Raw genomic sequence first — 21,141 nt, forward strand, 5'->3', positions numbered from 1 at the left:
TAGTTCTGATTGAGTCAAGGACACGCCCTTGACTCAATAACTGGGCAGGACAGAGAGTTACATTGATTGTCCTTAGGTCTGAGGCATGTGTTGCCTTTCTGGGCCAGAAGGGCTGGATGGCAGAGGTATGGGCATCAATGTAAAACCTGGGAAAGTTACTGAGAGGAGAATGAAGAGATGCTGGGGAAACAGCCACCGTCCCCAGTGGTTTGGAAGAGAGATGCTTAGAGCACAATCTCACCTTCTTTCCTATTCCCAATTTAACCTTCCTGATTTATTTTGATTTAATATTGCAGCCAGCTCTCCTAATCACACTATCTTGTATTACTCTGCTTTTTTTTTCCCTTGCATAGTACTTAGGACTTTTACCATACTATAAAATTAATGTTTATGGTGCTTACTGTTACTATGCTTGCTGTTTGTTTTGTTCACTGGTGCATCCCAAGCACTTAGCGAGTATCTGGCTTTATAAATATTTGTTGAATAAATGAATGAGTTGGATAAATGAATAATTGAATCTGGCAGGTACTTTCTGGCCATTTATTGAGCCAATTTGTTTGCTCTGATTTGTGATAATTGGAGAGAGTGCCCCAGTCCCTAGTTCTAAGATATCATTCCCCAGGGATTTTCGTTCCTACAGGCTGTTGTGCTCCTGTAAGCAGGTGGCAGTAGCACCAGCCTGACTGCGACATCCTGAGAGAGATCGGTTCCTTGATCTCTGAAACCCCTTTGCTGGGTTGGGAATCAGAATGGTGGGATACGTGAACGACCTGGTTCCATGATAAGAGCTGTGTGTGTATCTCTGCTTCAAGCAGCCAAGATCACTTTGGGCTTGAGAGTGCCTTAGAGGAGTTCTCATCTGGCCACTTAAGGCACCAGTGGGGGTCTGGAAGCACTTGCCTTCAAGCCTCTCTGGACAATTTGAAGTTTAATATCAACTTGAAAGCAAGATGTTGTCTTCAGTTGGGGGTAAAATCCATCTCTTTTCTCTACAGTGGCTTTTCAGCCTGGGTAGTGTGGTTCATGAGCCACCTAGGCAGTTTCTTCACAAAGCAAACATTGAGAGCACCAGACATAGAGGCAAGTTGGGGAAGGGCCCTGGCAGATAAATATTCCGCTCTCAATGACCTAGGAGAACAGGAATGAAAAATCATACTGCCCTCCTGTGAGAAAGGCTAACACTGCCACTTAGTTTGTTACTGACCCTTGCTTGGCACATTTTGATTGCTAAGGGCACACAATAGCTTTCAGTTCAGCCCTGTCTGTTGGCCTGTCAGACTTATACCGGTGTCATGCTGTGGGTCCCACTTCAGTACCTCGACTCAATTCTCCACCACTGGGGTGTCAGAGTAAAGGATTGAGGAGACCATCCACTGGAGACTGTGTCCCCACATCCAGACATAACTTCATCTAGTTATTCCGAACAAATGCCTGTTCTGTGAGCTCTCTTGCTATACACCTGAAGTCCCAGTGACTTCCAGAGATGATAACCACACTAGTCAAAATGACCATTGTGTTAGATGTAGCACTCCCAGCCAGAATCAGTCTCACTGTGATGATTATATAAGAGGTTCTGTTTAGATGGTTTTCCCACCACAATCCTTACCTCTAGGGTTAGATAGCTACCTGAACAGTTCCCCTTATTCAGGTAACTGTATGTGAGAATCATCTGAGGCCAGGGTGGTATTAAACATGTTTCATACCCTACCCGGCATGGACACCAGGCAATCTGAAGGGAGGCTGGCCAGTGAACATCTCAGCCCTGTCAAAGAACTACCTATGCGAGCTATAATATCAGCCTCCAGTTCCCCTTCACTATCTGTGGATTAAATGACCACTTTTCAGAGCTTTCATCTGTCATCTCATCGTCTATTTCTCCAGGTTAGACATTTTTTTCTAAGTGTGGTGAGTGACTTGCTTAAGGCCATATAGGTTATCCAAATGTAATCCAAATAAATTCTGGAACCCCATGTGGTCCAATCTGTGTATGTTGTCTCATACAAAGAAACACACTCCCCCCTCCCCCCCAAAAAAAAGAAACACAACCCAGAAATCAGAAGTAATTATATATATTTCAAATCTTTTCAGCCTTTCCCAGGAAATGACAAAGAAGAAAGTATTTTTTTCAAAGATTTTATTTATTTATTTGAGAGAGAGAAAGCATGTGCACATGCAGGAGGGAGGGGAGGGAGGGATGGAGAGGGAGTCCAAAGCAGATTCCCCACTGAGTACAGAGCCAATGTGGGGCTGGATCTCAGGACCCCAAGATCATGACCTAAGCTGAAACTAAGAGCCAGACACTCAACCAACTGCACCACCTAGGCGCCCCAAAAGTGTATTCTTAATAAATGGTTAAAGTCACCTTTTGTCTCCACTGCTTTCTTCCTTAGCACATTTTACATCAATTGCAGCTGCTACTCTACAGGCCTCTCTCTTTTCCTCCTGTCACTCTCTCTGAAAGTCTTCCATAATTCCCATATAGTGGGCTGAACCATTCCCCTTCCACTGCTGAAGGGAGCACAGTGAGGTCTTGTACCGTGGCTGTCTTGGCTGGGCTGTGGGAGGGGCTGAGGGACCAGAAGCCTTATTCCCTGTGACCCCCAACCTAGACATTCTTATTTGTTATGAAAGCATCTGGAGCCCACTGAGAAATGCAATTTTGCAATCTGGCAGATCTCGTGACAATCATTTTTGGAAATTTCAGTTGAATAAAATTCTGAACCTCTTTGTACATATATCCACAAGAGCTAGAGCCCAGACCAAACCCCACAGTTTCTGGGGTATGTGCAGATGGAGAGTATGTCTCATTTACACCCAGAACACAGTCAGTACACAGTAAATATGTATTAAACAAATGAATAAACCAAGGATAAATTGAGAAATAATTTAGGAAGAAAATGACATTAGGAGGGACGAGGTGCTGGATAGTTTTTGCCCGCCTGTCTGCCTGCCAGCCTGCCTGGTTTTTTTCCCTACCAGAATGATTTGAATTGACCATCTACATTGAAAAAATTCATTGATTGATGGTTTCATTCTTCCATTCGCTTTGTGCAGGCCCTTTGTAATTTACTTTTATGTTCAGTTTCTGTTTTCTCTTCCTGTCACTTTGCCCCTCTCTTTTTCACTGTATGCATGAGAGTAATTTTCCATTATATTGTTATAGCCAAAGGTCTCTGACAGGGTGGCAGTAAAATGACACAGCTAAGTGATACAGATTTTAATGACTTAATGCTATAATAATTCCTAACAGGAACATAAGTAGAGACAGGGGTGATGTTTTAAAAGACATCAGAATGGGAAGTGGTCCATGGAAAAGTCCTGCATGAGAAATGACTATGGCAAAGAAAGAATCGAAACAGGTGTAGACAAGTGGGTGGAGGTGGGCCCAGAGAATAGACGCTGTTAGCAAAGGGGGAACAGTTACAGCACAGAAAAATAGCATTTTGAAGGTATTTGGCAAAGAAAAAAAAGGATGACAAAAAGAAAATGTGGACTGGCTTCTTAACAGGGAAAAAGAGCAAATAGGAAATTACAGAAAAAGGACAGAAGGCTTGGCCTGTCTTAGGAGCAGGCTTGGTGACAAAAGTAATAGCAAGAAGAATACTTCCGGTAATAATAGGCAATGAGGAAAGAGCACGGAGAAGCAATGCATCTCAGAATGCCCAGGGTAGGAAAATCGCTGCAGAGCACAAAAGGAGAGAATGGAGGGAGTGCAAGCCACCTGGCAATTATTTTTGAAACCTCGTGGAAGACTATTAGGTTCCTCGGAATTTGAAAAGAGAAAGATACCAATTTTTTTTTTTGACAGCCTGATAAAAATGTGTTAAATGGGTCACAGAGAATCTGAATTTGGTAGGCTTCATCGGTACGAAGATAAACTCTTAGTAAAAACGAACAAAAGAGCTAAATGATAAGTGCCCAGCTAACTTGCCCATTGGCCCACATACATGAGTGTCAGATGTACACCTGTTTCCATCCCCGCCCCTCATTGTGTAAGATCTCATCGTCTGTTCCTCTGAAGTTGACTACAAATGCACCTGTGGTAGACGTAAGCGCTGTTCACAATCGTTCCGGTTCCCTTTCCTTCTGTGCACACAAGGAAGGACTATACCTCCTCATCGTTGTGCAGATGGACGTGAACTTGTCTGGATGGAAGCATTCAAGGGCTGAGGTATGTTTTGTCATGTTTTTTCTTCCCCTGTGTTTTAAAATATAGTGTATTAACAGAAAATTTGAGATAGACTAAGGCCAACAGATAAGGAAAGGATCACTGTTATAAAGCCAATTTACTATTTCCAGTTTCCAGGAGAAAGAGGCATATGTCGTGTCATACAGGATCACACAGGAAGCCCCAGGGTGCGTCACAGGGCAGAGGGAGAGGAAGGATTATGGACAAGAACCTTTTTTGTGGTTCCTATAGGAAGGAATGAGCAAGGCAGCAAAGGCAGGCCTACTGTTGGCTGGTCTGAATTATTTCAGCAGATCCTAGGGCATAGGAGCTGTCCTTTGTTGTCTGGCTCCTAGCCTTGGAGTGATTAGGGCAAGTGGATAGTGGTCCTGGGTGTGAGAGCCCAGACAGAAGAGGTGGTTGTGGTGTTGTTTAGTTGGTTTTTAAATGAGAATGTGTCCTCGGAAGGAGGACTCTTCCCAAGGAGAGGGTGACAAGAGAGACAGGAGGCCAAAGCAATGTGACTCAGGCATATCACTGGGTTGCCCAGAACAAGGCATGTCCAGCATATGCATGTAGGGCAGGTGTTAAGAGATCAAGTTTACAGAAGCTAGAAACGTGGTTAGTATGGCCTGCCTCAGGGACCACGGCTGCATGTTCCCAAACAGTCAAAGCAGCGTGGAGTGCTGCTGCCAGCGGCTCCTACCCATCGAGTGACTTCGTGTGAGTAAGAAATAAACCTCTGTAGTTACGAAGCCACTGAGATCTGGGAGTGATTTCTACCACAGCAAGACCTACATTGTCCTGACAATGTACCACACCACGCCACTTGTGGTGGGAATTCAGCGAGGTGACACAGGTAAAACACTTCCCGACATAGTCTCAACAGTGTTAGCTATTATTATCATTCTTGGCTAATATGCTTCTGCTAAGTCTGCTCTCTTACTTGTTTTCTGTCATTGGAGAAATTAATATGTATCTCAAATAAGATGAGCTGGCTTGTTATGATACGTGGGTATGTGCTTTACATTCCTGATCATGTTTATTCCCAGAATAAAAGAGTAAGGCAGTTATTACTGTAATGACTAATAATAACAACATTAATAATGATGTTGTTGTTGTTATTTTTTCATTTTAAAGATGAGGAAACTGAAGATCAGAGAAGGTACGTAGCTTGCCCGTGGTCACACGGAGAGTAAGTGGCTGAGTTGAGATTTGTTCCTCCTGCCAGATTCCAATGCCTGGTCCTAACCACCGAGTTACACCATGTCACACTTCCAGGATGCCTTAGATCAGGGAGATTCAATACAGCGAGATATTTAGCTGAAAAATAAAGAACCCTCTTGGCACAGAAACAGCTTTCCATCAGCTTCACTGTCCAGCTTGCGTGTAGCCTACTCTCTAGTCCCCAGCCTTGGGAGAAATCGAACATCGACCCTGAGGCTGGGACAAGATTGGAAAGTTCTCCTCCCCCAACACACTGCCATGTTCAATGTGGCTGCTTCCACCTCCTTCTCATGCTGCATCCTCCCTCCCACCCAGCTTCAGTTTCTCCCCTGCACGCTATTAATTGACTACTTCCTTTGGCCTTTCCTGCTTCTGCTAGAGAAGACGCAAGGTCGATAACCACTTGCTCAATCTCCCTGAAAGCTAGTGGTGGCCGTGAGAAAGAGCGCTGGACCGTGGGACACGAATGGGGTCTTTTGGGAAAGACGTTTCACTTCTGGCGAAAGAGACAAGCACAAGAGGAGACATTTCTGATACCCCCATTTTCCCCTTGTCCCTGCCCTGAAAACAGATGTGGTCACCTGAAGCCACAGAAGTCATCTTCCTACTATGAGGGGATGAGCATAAGAATAAAAAGCCAAGGCTTGTCAGTGACACACTGAGCCACCGGAAAGAGCCAGAGTTCTGATGTTCTCACTGAGCAGCTATGCTAAAAATAGCAACCACTGGCCCCCTGGCCTCTTGTTATGTAAGAAGAACAAATCTCTTTTGGCTAAAGCTACTGTTGGTCAGGTTTTTCTGTTATTGGCAGCTAAATGTGTTCCTAAATTATATACCATATCATCATAAATCTTCATATACATCATAAAATACCATACTTGGAATTTATTCTAATTTGCATATCTAGTTCTCAATTTTGGAGAATTTAGATTATACCATTTTAACTACTTTAAATAATCCCATGTTGAACATCTTTGTATATAAAGCCTTTTCCATATTTATGATTACTTTCTTTACTCAGGATAGAACTTCCTGGAGTAACTTCAGGCTCTTGACACATATTAACAAAAAGCTTTATGAAAAGTTTGCACCAGGGGCACTTGGGTGGTTCAGTTGGTTAAGTATCTGCCTTCGGCTCAGGTCATGATCCCAGGGCCTGGGGATGGAGCCCTGAAGCATCAGGCTCTCTGCTCAGCGGGGAGCCCGCTTCTCCTTCTCCCTCTGCCTATCACTCCCCCTGCTTGTGCTTTCTCTCTCTGTCAAAGAAATAAATAAACTCTTATAAAAAAAAAAGTTTGCACCAATTCTTAACACTTTGTGTCTTGTAAAATATTGTATTATATGAACTCTGTACTTGTTTCACAAATATTTTTTAAAAGTGGACAGTCTAAGCAAGTCAGAATGAAGCCCTACATTCTAAATTTTGTGTATTTTCTTCTTAGAAAAAGAAACTTGATGTGTATTTTCAACTTGTTTGAAAAGTATAAAAAAACTTCCTATAAAATAAAGCATTAATATTACATATCATTGTTGTCTATGAATGGGTTTTTTTTTATATTTACCAAGGTGGATGCCCTGATGAGGGGTTGCCAATGCATTAGAGTAAAAAACTAGAATGGAATCTCACAGCTTTTGTGTGGAATCAGACGTTGGCACACTATTTGAAGCACATAGGAAGGGAACAGGTGAAATGGGCTGGGAGACATGGGCCTGGTGCATGTACCTTCAAGGCTTCTCCCATGTATTATCTTACTTTAGTGTTTAAATGATCTCGTTATTGATTCCATTGTACAGATAAAGAAATGGTAGCTTGGCAATTTAAATGTCTTGCCAAACTCACATAAACAGAGGCATTGCTAAGACCTAGCGTAAGTGTCTCTGATTCTCGCGTCTCTGCACATCCTATGCTTCCTCATCTCTAAAAATGCAGAGAACAGTGCATGGAGAGGTGGCATCACTTGCCCCATGCAGAGATGGGTCTAGAACCCAGTACTCCATGCGCTTTACATTCCATGTTTGACCTCTGAGGAGAAGCAGTGAAAACATAGTGAATGAGATTTAGCAAAGGCACAGCCAATCCTGATTTTTTTCTTCCAAATGACATTGATGCTGTTAGATTGTAGTGGTTAGGTCACATGTCCCTTACCCAGTTTGGGGGATAAAGTTAACCTGATGAAACATCATTTATGATGATGAAAGATTTTCTTTTTTTTTTTTAAAAAAAAGATTTTATCTATTTATTCATGAGAGACCCACACAGAGAGTCAGAGACCCAGGCAGAGGGAGAAGCAGGCCCCACGCAGGGAGCTCCACGTGGGACTCGATCCCAGGACTCCAGGATCACGCCCTGAGCCAAAGGCAGACGCTCAACCCCTGAGCCACCCAGGCGTCCCAGTGAAGGATTTTCTCAAGGAAAAGATACCTGAAGGAGATACTATTGTGAGGCCGCGGGGTTAAAAGTGTAGTCTCAAGTCCAGCAGCTCTGGACTCAAGTCTTAGCTTCACTCTGTGTTAGCCATCGGACCCTGAACAAATTTTTAAAATTTCTCTGTGTCTCAATTCTTCCAGCTGAAAAATTGGCAAAAATAATGGCGTTAACACAGGAGGTTTTTGTGAGGATTAAATGAAACAAAAAATACAACCGCCGGCCTGGATATAGTAAGTGCTCACTAAATCAGACAAGTCCTAGATTTTAATGATTTTGTGATTGCCTTTCCCTTCTTCATTTTCGTAGTGAGCTTTGTCCCTGTGCTGCATGTGTCCTTCACTTCTCTGGCCACCATCTGGCTGAATGCCTTGAATCTAGGTTCCGTTCAAAAGACTGAATGGAGCTTAGAAGTTCTGATTCCAAATGCTGTATTTGGACAAAGGCGTTTCACACAGAAGTTTTAAAGTAGATCAGTACAGTGGACTTCTAGTTTGCCAGCCTCCCTTGCAGTGGGTTGGGGTCATTTCTACCTTAAAGATACAACACAAGGTTTCAGCAGAGACTTGTTGCTCATTACCCTTGCTTCAGATTCAATTCAAATATCTTCAGGGGGGCAGCCGGGGTGGCTCAGCAGTTTAGCGCTGCCTTCAGCCCAAGGTGTGATCCTGGAGACCCAGAATCGAGTCCACGTCGGGCTCCCTGCAGGGAGCCTGCTTCCCCCTCTGCCTGTGTCTCTGCCTCTCTGTGTGTGTGTCTCTCATGAATAAATAAATAAAATCTTTAAAAAATATATCTTCAGGGGTTTTTAATTCCCTGAAACCACTTAAGGTTCTTCTTCATACATCCAGTCACCAAATACTTCTGGCACATGAATCGTGTGTAGAAAGGAAATGTGCGCTTCTGGATCAGAGCAGTTAGGAGTCAGCTAGGTGCCTCTTCCCTCGTAGAGATGAAGGCACATGTTCCAGATGGTATAGCTGTAAGATGCACAAGACCTGTCCAGGCCACAGTGGACTTTATGTTAGTAAAAACAAATATTCATTGCGTTAAGTCATTGAGAATTTGGGGTTTATTTGTTACCAAAGATTAAGAACGTGGTTCACAAAGTGTGGTTCAGGAACCCCCTAGGTATCCCTAAGGCCCTTTCAAGGGGTTTGGCAGGTATAAATAATTTTCATAATAATATTAAGATACCATTTGTCTTTTTCACTCTCATTCTTTCATGATTGCAGAGCAGAGCTTTCCACATGCTATGTGTGATGATGTCATTGCTCTGATGTCTAATGGAATGTGCCTTTGTGTATTCTTGTGTTAAAAATGTCTCCGTTTTAACTTCTAATATGGCATATATTGATAGGTATAACTCACACAGACGAAGAATGTTAAAGGCTCCTGGACCAAAGAGTTTGAGGACCACTGGATTAGTCTACTTTGCCTAATAGAGATATTATACGGGCAATTTGGAGTGGGCTGTGGTAATCCCAACCCTTTTTCTCCTTAAATTTGATTTTCAAGGTTTTATTTATGAAGAAAATACAGAATAAAATTGAATGCACTTTTAATTCAACAAAGTACTTGATAAAACCGGGGACTGAAAAAAGATTGGGAGTTGATGGGATAGTCAGAGATAGGTGCAGAATTTGAAAGCTTGGATCATAGAAAAATTAATGAAACATAGCAGAAGGAATTGTATAGCAGGCACATTTTATTGCTGAGCATGTTAGTCAAATGTTGGTTGATAATTTCTACCCATAACATTAGGAAGAATTTTAGTGAATAAAGTATGAAAAAAATTGGCAGGTAAGTTTAAGAGGCTGGCTCTGCCCTAATTAATTATTAAATCAAAGGAACTAAGATTTTACAAATACTGCTCTCCACTAGATATTTTATATACATTTAAATTTTTTGGATATTTTATATACATTAATAATAATCCTTAAAACCCATAAAAAGAATTTTAATTGCAACTTCCATTTTATAGATGAAATCAACACTATTATAATCAGAAATTTAACTTTGATATTTTTAAAATCTAATGTCCTTACTTTTTCCATAATGCCAAGCTGTCTTGATAAAATTATCAAGTCAGAGACAATAGAAATGCAATTATCATGGGGTAAGGGAAGAAGTCATGGCATTTTTTCTGACATTTTATTTTTGAACAGTTGCCCCTGAAATGCCATTTCTACCCCAAAGACACAATGCAAGTTTTTGGCAAAGGCTAGTGGCTAATTTCTCTTTCTTCAGACCTCAAACGTCTTCAGTGGTTTGTCACTGCCTAAAACCACATAAGGTCCTTCCTTGTACATTCAGTCACCAAATATTTATTGAGTTCATATTACATAAGAGACACTGATTTGGATGCTAGGGATACAAGAGTGAATAAAACCCACAAACATCTCTGCCCTCTTGGAGCTTACATCAAAGAGAGAGGCTGAAAAGAAACATGATAAATATATAAATACATATGATAAGTTGCAAAAAAGAAAAAAAGAAATCAAAGAGGATGCCATTCTCAACAAGGTGGCCAGGGTAGGCCTCGATGGAAAGGTGACCTGTAAGCAAAGGGTCTGAGAAAGCAAGGGAGCTGTGGATATCTAGAAGAAGAGCCTCCAGGGCAGATTGAATGATGACACAAAGGCCATGAGGTGCCGCAAAAGCAGCAAAGAGGCCGCATTGATTGAAGTTGAGGGAATGAAAACTTGCCCCTCCATTGGAAGAATTTGGGGCTCTCCTGTGAGCAAGAGGATGGCTTTTTCACTACTGTGAATAGAAGAAAGACATGATCTGCCTTGGATTTTAACGGAATCATTATGACTTCTGCCCTAAGAATCCTATGTGTACAGGATGGGAAGGTAGAAGCTGGAAGGTCTATTAAGAGGATGTTGGAACCCAGGTGAGAGATGACGTGGCTCAGTCTAGAGTGTAGCAGAGAAGTTGATACAAAGGGGTAGCCAAACTCTGGCTGAATTCTGAAAGGAGAGTCAACAGGATTTTCTAGTAATTGTGGATGTGAGATAAAAGGGGTGAAGGATGACCCCAAGATTTTTTGCTTGAGCATCTGGAAGGAAATCAACTAGAAGGGGAAGGTTGAAGGAGGAGTAGACCTGGCAAAGAACACCAGGCAGATTTAGGGCTCATAACATTGTGATGCCCATTAGACTTCTTGGTAGAGATGGTCTATGGGCCATTGGATGTGCAAGTATGGAGTCCAAGGAGATACAAACCAGAGAGTCATCAGAATAAGGGTAGTACTCAAAGTCATGAGAGTGGGTAAGCTCATAAAAGGTATGAGTAGGAAGTAGAAAACGTCCAAGGAATGAGCCCTGGGCTCCATTATTTAAGGTGGGGACAGGAGATGAGGAGGAAAAAAGGCTATGGAGTATGAGATGGAGCAGCCAGTGAGGAAAGAGCTCAACCCATCTTTCTCAGAATCTCATCATCCCATCTACTTGTCCATAGGTCCCCTGTAATCTGGTTACATGATGCAAACTACTTATAGTGGTTCCAGCCTTCACACCTCATTAACGTGGTTCCTATGTGTAGCCTGATGCCAATCAGCTCTTTCTTGACATGACTGTCCTAGTCCATCTTCTTAATTTTTAAAATTTTTTAAAAACATTTTATTTATTTATTTGAGAGAGAGTGAGAGCACAAGCAGGAGGGAAGAGGCAAAGGGAGAGGGCGAAGCAGGCTCTCTGCTGAGCAGGGAACCCGGTGTGGGGCTCGATCCCAGGACCCTGGGATCATGACCTGAGCTGAAGGCAGCTGCTTACTCGACTGAGCCATGCAGGTGCCTTTGTCCTGGTCCATCTTCAAGGATCATTTTAAATGCCTTTCTTATATCACTGAATGTCTCCCTTTTATTTGTAACCATTACCACATTTTAAAAACAGCTTGTGTAGCAATTCCATATTCCTCCTATTATGTGTCTTTTGTGTGCCTGTATATTACTTGTCTGAACTCTGATCTTTTTGTAGGTAAGGACCATGCCTTCCCCGAGACTGAGGAAGACTGAGCAAGATTGCATTTCATTGAACAATCACTGGATAGGTACAGACAGAAGGAAGATGTAAAGAAGCAATGGAGGTTTCATACTAAATAATACCTTCATTGTTATTATGTGTTGCTGTGGGAACAAAGAGATTATGCTTCCATAATAATAGAAAATCTAAGTAGTGACTCATCTGCTTTTAGTATAGGATGGACCTTACTGCTGCACTGCCTTTTGATTTAAAAATTCTCATATCAAGTGATCAAAAAGGAATTTTAAAAATCCTCCCAAAGCAGACATACTACTGAAACATAATAATTCTAATAAAATGGGAGATACAATTCAGTTTTCTATAGATGAAGACTTCTTTAAAATAATTCTGAAATAAGATCATGAACTGGTGATCTGCAAATTCAGCTTACAGATAGATATGCATTTGCTTTGTTTGCAGGATTCTGTGCCCTCCAGTTGATGACAGGACCCTCTGCTTCATACTGTTTCATCCAGGGCCGGTTTGCACGCTGACCTTACCTATTGCAGCACCTCTGCGTTTTCCAGCTCCATATAGTTATTAATCCCAGCCCACAACTAATGTGGAATGCAGCATGAGGGAGCAGTGCCTTGCCATTGTGTGATGCAATAGGCTGTCAGTTTGTCTCCTGAAGGCATTTGAGTGGGTGACCTTTGTTTAAGTTAATAAATAACATAAAACTATTTTAATTTTTTAAAAAATCAAGTCCTACCATCGCCCTGTAAATAATGCATCTTCGTAGTTAGCTGGGCTAGAAAAACCACTAAAAATGAACAACAAGAAGATTCTGACCAGATGTAAGTAGACTCAAAACAAATAAATAAAAAAGGACAAACGTAAAACTTTAAAATAGGATTATTTAGGAACGAATGTTTTTAGTTTTGATCTTCATTACTGACTGGCTTGATTTTCTTGTTTCCACTTTAGGCTCTTTCTTGCCCTGGAGACTCAATGATTTTATGTCTGAAGGTTCATAAGTCACAAGATATCTGGAATTAGGTGGTGAGTCTTTTTCTTTCTTTAGTGTGAGCCTATAAAACCTCAGCAATTTGTATTTTAAGGCAATCAAAATTAAATGGAGTCTTGCATAATTGGCTCCCTCTTTCTAATGTTTCCATAAAAGCAATACTATAGACAACCCCTGAAATGTAGAGACTTTTTTCTTCCAGAGTGTAAATGGAATGAAAATTATAATGGGTACAATCTTTCTACTTTGGTATATATACAAATATATATACACACATGTATGTAATGAAATATATATTTCATTACATAGAATATACACACACATATATGACAAATACCACTTTTGGTTTTGTGCACCTATTATAGTGATCAGAAATTTAGAGAATAATTGGAGTAATTACTCTTCTTAAAGATGAAATGCCAATGGAAGACTTTTGGATAGTTTGAGCTTTAGAGCACCAAACTGATGATGGATCATTACTATTGTATGAACTCCCTTCAAAATATCTCAGAAAATAAAAGGGATGGGAGATAAGACGAGCAAAGCTTCAGAACTTTTATTAAATCACCCATCTTTTCATTTTTATATCTTAAGAAGACTCAGCTCTTTTGCTGCTAGCACAAAATGACCCATATGATGTATGCAATGGAGTTTCTTATCCTTTTTTTATAAGAAATATCTACCCTTGCTTTTCACCTTCTGCAGGCTTTTGGCCCTAGAACTTATAGAAAACTGGAAAGAAATACCTGAAGGAGCAATGGAAGTTGACTTGGCAGATCTGGCCATGGTTTGGGTGAAAGGCTCTGACACTGAGTTCAGGATTTTTATATTGAAGGGAGATATTATTTTTAGAATCAAACACATTACTTTAGAAGAAGTGGAAACACATAGTGTCTTTCTCCTAAAGTGATGGCACTGGAATTGGGCCAGGACAGCATTCATGGGAGAGGCTTGGAAAATGCAACTGGATAGGAAAAATCAGCAGGACATAACTCCTAGCAGAAGTGGGCTTCCAGAATCTAGTTGAAGATGAAGATGGAGCGAGTGAGGGTCGGAGATTATTCTAAACATAGGGAGGCAGCCCAATGTAAGGCACAGAGTAGAGACCTCAGGAGCCCAATGGAAGTTGCTGATGGGAAATAAAAATGACAGAGGAAGGTCAAGTGTAACAACGTATAGAAGAAAATAAGGAGGAGGAGGAAATGAGGAGGAATTAAAAAGACTTACACCTGGAGAAGGCAAAAACAATTAAATGACTTGGGAAAATAAGTGACTTATCCTAATGAAATGGCTACCGCTTGAAGCGTCATGTCTGTATTTTCTGGAATTGTCTGCTATGCAGAGAAGGGATCATATAATATAACATAACATGTTGACTTAATTTTTCACACCATCTTGCTTAGTTATTAAGTTAAAATAACTCAGAGGTCTTTACTGCAAGTGAAGTGCCTTGGGCCAGAGAGCATTAAGGATGTCTGCTACGTACAAATTTTACATTGGAAAGATTAAGAAGAGGGAACCATTTGGCTAGCTCAGTTGGTTAAGTGTCCCACTCTTGGTTTTGGCTCAGGTCACGATCTCAGGGTTGTGAAATTGAGCCCCATGTCCGGCTCTGCGCTCAGTGGGGGTGCCTGGTTGAGGATTCTCTCTCTCTCTCTCTCTCTCTCTCTCGCTCTCTCTCTCTCTCTCCTTCTGCCCCTCTCCCCACTCACACACTCTCTCTGTCTCTAAAATAAATAGATTTTTAAAAACTCCGCACACATTACGAAGAGGATTTTTGTGAAAATGCCTAGAATATGAAAATAAACCCAGTTAAGTTATGGCTTAAATATCTGGAATATATATGAGGGAAAAAAGATTATTTATACACTTGTCAAAGTGACAATATTACTGGAATAGAAATGAAAATTTCCTGTATTTTCAAAAGTAGGTGTTATTAGTACCTGAAAAAGACCAAGAAGAGGCTCAAGATAGAACAAGGGAAGAGAAAGGTATGATTTTAAGTCTAATTGGTACATGTATGATTTGGCCATTAGGAGAGAAATTGATAAAATTTAATCATCTATCTATAACAGAAATAATAATGCAAATAGGACTTAATTAACTTAATTTAAAGGGTTCAAATGGACACAGCATAATTGTGGAATACTTTCTGAAATGAATAAATTTACCACAATTGCATACATAAAGTGGAAAAAATTAAAACTAATGAAGATGTGACTTACAAGGCCCCCAAATCACATTAATCCATTTGCTTATTATAATTGGTAGAAATACTCCTTGTCTAAACAAGAATGGGGCTTGAAGTTACAAAGCCTATGGAACCAATAGGTGGCATTTTAACTGCTTGATGTCTGTTTGAAAACGTAAGACCCCCTGTATTTGCAGTGTGTTCAAACAAGTCCATATTATATCTGCAAAGCCCTTAGCATTGGGCGGAATTTTTCCTCCCTCTCCATATTAGAAATTTTTCTAGCAAAGTTTCAGATTAAAGAGATAGAATTTAATACTAAAAATTGGTATGAAAGTTTTACACTTAAGCTGATGAATATTTAATGTCTGGATGCTGTTTACACTGATATGTTGGGAGATTCTTCAAAATACAACAGAAAAGCTTAATGACTATACTGCTAAAAAATATTTGAAATTTTCAACATTACTAACTTTTAGGTGAATAAATGTTTTTTTAAAAATGAATGCCTATAACTATTGGCCTCTCTTCTAAGGAGTTTTTTCCATTCAATTGTTACTTCTTGCTCCGAAGGGGTTGGGAGCTCAGTGACGTTCACTAGAAACCCTGTGAAAGAGTCAAACATTTTTATTCTCCCCAGTGTCTCCAAGACAACTCTGGCCATGGCCAGAGCCCACAGGGCCTCTTCTCCTAAGTCCTTGACTTGTTGTGCCTCTGCTATCCAAAGCTAGAAGCTACCCAGCCAGTCCTTCTTACAACTAGTGATGAAACCACCTTGGGGTAGGGGGGGTGGTATGAAAGACTGAGTAAATCTGAATCCTGGAAGAATAGCAGAGGAGAAAGGCAAAGACTGGTGAGAGAGAATGAAAAGTGTGATTAGTGAAGTTCCTGTCCCTCTAATCCCTGCCCTTTCCACACTATGTAAAGCAGCTGCATATGGCTCTCATCCCTACACCTGGGTCCCCTTCTCTTCCTTGCTCTTACCTCCACTGGCCATTATAGATGTATCCATCTCCTCCTCCACAAGACTTGTCTTGTTCACTGCCCTGTGTGGATGGCCTAAGGCATTGCTGGCAAGTAGTAAGTGTTCAATAAATTATTGTTATTGTTACTATTATTTTTTGATGAATGAGTGAATGAATTTGGCAGCTGACATCAGATCTTAGAGTAGAATGATGGCTTCCATGCTTTTAGGCTATGGCCTTAAATATCTTGTTAGGGAGATAAAACCTTGTTTCAAATATACAGAGTATCTGTATTTGATGCCAGTGGATATTTACTAGACTTATTATGGTGATTATTTCACACTATATGAATAAATCGAATCATTATGTTGTACCTGAAACTAATATAATGCTGTATGTCATTTATGTCTCAATTTTTAAAATGTGAAATTGAAAGAATAAAGTAAAATTTAACAACAACAAAAAAATACACAGCATCCCCTTTTTCTGCCAAGCAAAGTATCTCATGGTATTATATACTATTAAATAATAGATGCTCAAACATATTAATGTGTTTGAACGAATTTATTGAAGGTGACAAAATTAAAGGAGGAATAGGAGGTGATTAGGTGGGATACCAGAAGAAAGGGAAATGTGTATCTGTGTGAAACTGAGGGACCCATGGCCAGGGGAAAAGCTGATGAGAGAAACACGTAGCAGAGGTTGTAATGCATTGCTCCCTCCACGTGAGTCTAGGCTGAGACTTTCTCAGGTAGCAAGTATTTGTCACACCTTCAAATAATTTTTTTTTAAATGTGTATTTGGTATCTATTTGGAAGCCAGGCTGAGGACTCAGGGTGGAAGGATCAAAAGGGAGGTGTGGCCTTGGTGGCAGCCTTCAGGTGTCCTCTGCTGCCCAGCTCCAGCCCTAGACTTGCATCTCCATAAAACATGGGCTCTGGGGAGCCACCCACCTCTGGAGGCAGCTTACTGAGGCCATGTGATCTTCTTACCTCCTCCCTATGTCTCCGTACATCACGTCCCAAATAGCTTATGAAAACATCTGCTAACCACATGCTCTATCCATCTCATCATCCCTCCAGGGATGTTTGGGGTTCACTATAAGTTGTGTTACCAAGCAGCTGTCTGGCTTCCATTCATCCTGACTCTTAAACTTAGCAATGCCTTTTTTTAAGAGTTGTGTGGAAAATGAATTAACTGCAAATATTTGGGAGGAGATTTCAGGAGCGTTAGCAAAGAATAATACTAAGTGTGGTTATGTGCTAGGTAATATATATTTAACACAAAAGGAAGCCATATCTTTAGAACCTGACCATGAAACACTTGTCGGGCTTAGGACATGACATACGTTATTATCTCATGACCGCCTGATGTAAAAACAGATATCGATGTTATTCAGGAGGCAACTGAGGTTTAGAGAGGGTAGAGAACTTTCTCAAAGTTAGAGTGCTGGCTAGTGAAAGAGTCAAGCCTTAAACTGAGACCTTTGCTCTCTCAGTGGGAATTTATTCTTAACGAGAGAAAGGATGGATATAGATAGACATCAAAGAAGTAAGCATATCACTGAGGAATTGGTATGGGCTGGTGCCAGTAGTTACAGAAATGGGGTAAAGAACTGCATGGTCGGGACATATCTCTGTCCTGTTTCTGCTGATAGTTTCCATATCACATCCTGGAATCATTTATATGTTCTCAAATTTTAGTAGCTATTCTGAGTCAGGTGTCATTTCTGAACTTGGGATACAGTGGTGAAGAGAGCAGAGCTGCTGAGATTATTCATATAACTTCAGCTTTGCTATCCTGTGGGAAACAGAGCTCTTTGTGTGGCCTACAACCTCAACCTTACCAGCCCTTTGGTCCGATGAACACACCCCAATCCACGCCCCCCACCCCCACCCCCGCTTTTCCCTTCTTCCCTCTGACACCCAGCTGGCTCCTGCCACTCACCTTGCGGCAGCTACTCACTTTATGGTCCTATGGGAAGGGTCTAGGCAGGGCCACATAATCAATTCATAGGATCCAGCTGCTTCTGCCTTGGTGGACCTTTTGCTCCATTTAAATTAAAAGTAAAAATTTTATTTTGGGGCTGCCATGGTATCTAGATGAATGTGATAATATTATATATTAAAACATTGTCTTTGATCTAAAAGTTTATTTTTCCCTGTGCTTCTAAAATAAGTGAAAACATTGTCAATTGTCCTAGACCCTTAAAAGTACCACAGGTCCTGGGTGTTATGCCCACTGTGCCTCATGCAGATTTTGATCATGGGCTAAAACACCATTTGCTGAAAAGCTATCGCTTACCTATTCCTGACCAGAAAGTCAGGCAAAATCAGGGGAAAAAAAAAAAAAAAATATATATATATATATATAATCTTTGGTTTATTGTGATCTGACCATGAGGGACTTTCCTGGGATTTAAGACTCTTGCCCTTTTGCTTTGATGCCATCATCATCACTCAGTTATCACTTGGTAATTGCCTGATTATATTATTTGGTGATAAGTGAAGTTTTTAAGCCAAAAATCCTTCTAAACAGCTGTGATTGGATTTGTTTTTGATACCTTATTTAATTTACCATTGCATTTGTAAAATCACAATTAATCTAATTTATTTAATGACCCCCCCCCAACACAGGCTGTAGGATATTTTTTTTAGGGTGTTTCACAATTACACATGAATTGACACCATCATTTTAGAGGAGTTTCAGTGAAACAAACACATAATTCTCACTGTTGGTGGATTTCGTAATTTTCTCCCCACAGTGAAAAGGTTCTTAATGAATATAAAATGTTTTTTCAAAAGGTTGAATTCACTTAGTAATTTAGAGATATATCTTTCTCTTTTAAAGTTTTGGAATCTCGTACCTGACCTTTTCTATTCTGTACCCAGGATAAATATATTTCTTTGGATAAAGTTAATGATGTTATAACTGATCTGAACAAAAGGTTAAGTTCTTATAAGAACCAGCAATTGAATTTTTGGCTAACCTGTTCAAAGTGGTTTCATCTGCATTTTTGTTTTTCTCTAAATGTGGGGATATCTCTTAATTAGCCTTTAGAGCGAATTTGTGTTATTTCTCACTCTTTGGGAGACTATGATGGTGCCATTTGGAAGAACCTAAGTAGGGAGGAGAGAAGCTCTATTATTTTTGTCTACTTTGCTAACAACTAAGAGTTCTGAAAAATCTGGATTACACTATGAAAAGTTTGTGTGCTTAGTGAAATGTTGTTCAATTGGCCAATCCACTTGGTCTTGGGAAATGTCCTAGAAGCTTGGCAAGAAAATGTTCTCAAGAGAGCCCAAGTGCTGCCAATTTCCAATTGGCCAAGACACATTACAAGGACAACCTTCTCCCAGCAACCTGGCATTTCCACTCCAATTGGAATCTGCAACACAAAGATGCACGCGGGAGAAAGACTAAATAAACAAACCTTTCAGATTTCCGCTCCAGGTGAGTCTTTCATTCTGGTCTATCTGGTGAATCTTTCATTTTACATCTGGTCAGCTCCAATCTTCTTTTGATCACTGACCATTGCAAATATTAGGGAACAGTGGGAGCCTATTACAGGTTAGTTTCAGAAATGCGAAAGAGCCAGGGCAAATGCAGGAAGAGCGAACAGATCTATTTTTATACATATACACAACACGTTGAGCCTGCCTGAACAGTCCAAATTGTTGCTAATAAAATTTTAGATTTGCTATGCGAGGAAACCTGCCTGTCATATTGGCCCTTGCTCAAGGAGCTCCCAAGCTCTCGGTGCCTGTGTGGGAAATGATGACAGCTGTGCTCTTTGCCTGGCTGCTTCCATTTATGAAAACATGGGGGTAAATGGAAGCCACCCCCACAGGTCCCTTTACTGTGAATCTTCTTTTGTAGCTGCAGCCAAGAGTAAAGGCCCCCAACAGAACTGAATAACATTCAAGCCCTACCTCAAATAGGTTTAATTTGCTTTTTACAAAAAGGAATTTAGGAGACTGGGGGAAAAAAGATATTTACCAAATTGGAATTTCTAAACTATATATATATATATATATTTTTTTTTTTGCCCGTAAAACAACACTCACTTTTTGTTATTTTAACACAATCACTTGTGATAGTTTAGGTAAGCAGGACAAAGATATCCAATTATGCCAAGTAAAATTTTCTCCTGAAGTTTATTTTTGGGTGTGGCTGAGGAGGGATTCGAAGGCTTGGAAGCCCACACATGTCCCTTGGCAAATCTGGTCTTATTCTGCTTTTAAGCACTGTCAATGATGTCACCTCTGAAAACAGAGCCTAGTAGCAGATTAGTTGAGATGGTTCCTTCATGGGTTAACTTTTCCTTGTCTCTAGATTTCTGGTTTCCTTTATCACTGCACTCCTCAGTCCCTATGTCTTTCAAAGTGCTTCTGGGATGTGGTCATGCCCTGTGGCTCTATCTGCCTGTCTACAGACAGCACAGAAGGGAAGCCGAGGGTACTCAGAAGCAAGCCCAGCCCCACCCCTTACATTATCCTCTTAGACCGTGTTCCTATAACCTGAGAGCCATTCTCTGAAGACCTCCTCCATACTTGCCTCTTCAGTTTCTATTCTAGTAAATCCCTTGGCCACTGTAGAAATTCTAGTCTATAAGGGTGTTAGCTATTGAAGGTCTTTATCAGATGACTGGAAGTCAGTAGAGATTTTGTGTATCCTTCCTATTTGGTCTCATTACTGGTATCAGAGATGTGACTCCACCCTCTGTATGGATGCCTGGGGCAGAGCTGTCTTCAACGTCATAAATGATGAGTAAATGAGTGGAAGGAGAATCCCAAGGGACACATACTTACCAGCTTTCATGCCTTCCATGAATGCCTAGGAGGCCTTCCCTGGTTTTCCACAGATTTTCATTCCAGTGTTTTATCACTCGATTTATTCATTTCCATCAATACATATTTTTGCACCCCTCCTTGGTGCCAGGCATTGTTACAAAGGCAAACTACAGTCCCATAACTCAGTGTTTTGGGCATCAGCAATCAAGTTGAAGAGAAGGCAGCTCAGTAGACATTTAAAGCAGGTGGAAAGTGCTTTGATAGGGACATCCACAGGGTGTGGTGGGAGTGTGGAAGGAGCACCCAACCCTGACTAAAGGGGTTAGCACAGTCTGCCTGGAAGAGATGCCACTTTAAGTTGAAAAATATGTTGGCAT

The sequence above is a fragment of the Nyctereutes procyonoides genome, unplaced genomic scaffold (genome assembly GCF_905146905.1).
Source record: "Nyctereutes procyonoides isolate TBG_1078 unplaced genomic scaffold, NYPRO_anot_genome, whole genome shotgun sequence".
In the NCBI taxonomy this organism is placed as follows: domain Eukaryota; kingdom Metazoa; phylum Chordata; class Mammalia; order Carnivora; family Canidae; genus Nyctereutes; species Nyctereutes procyonoides.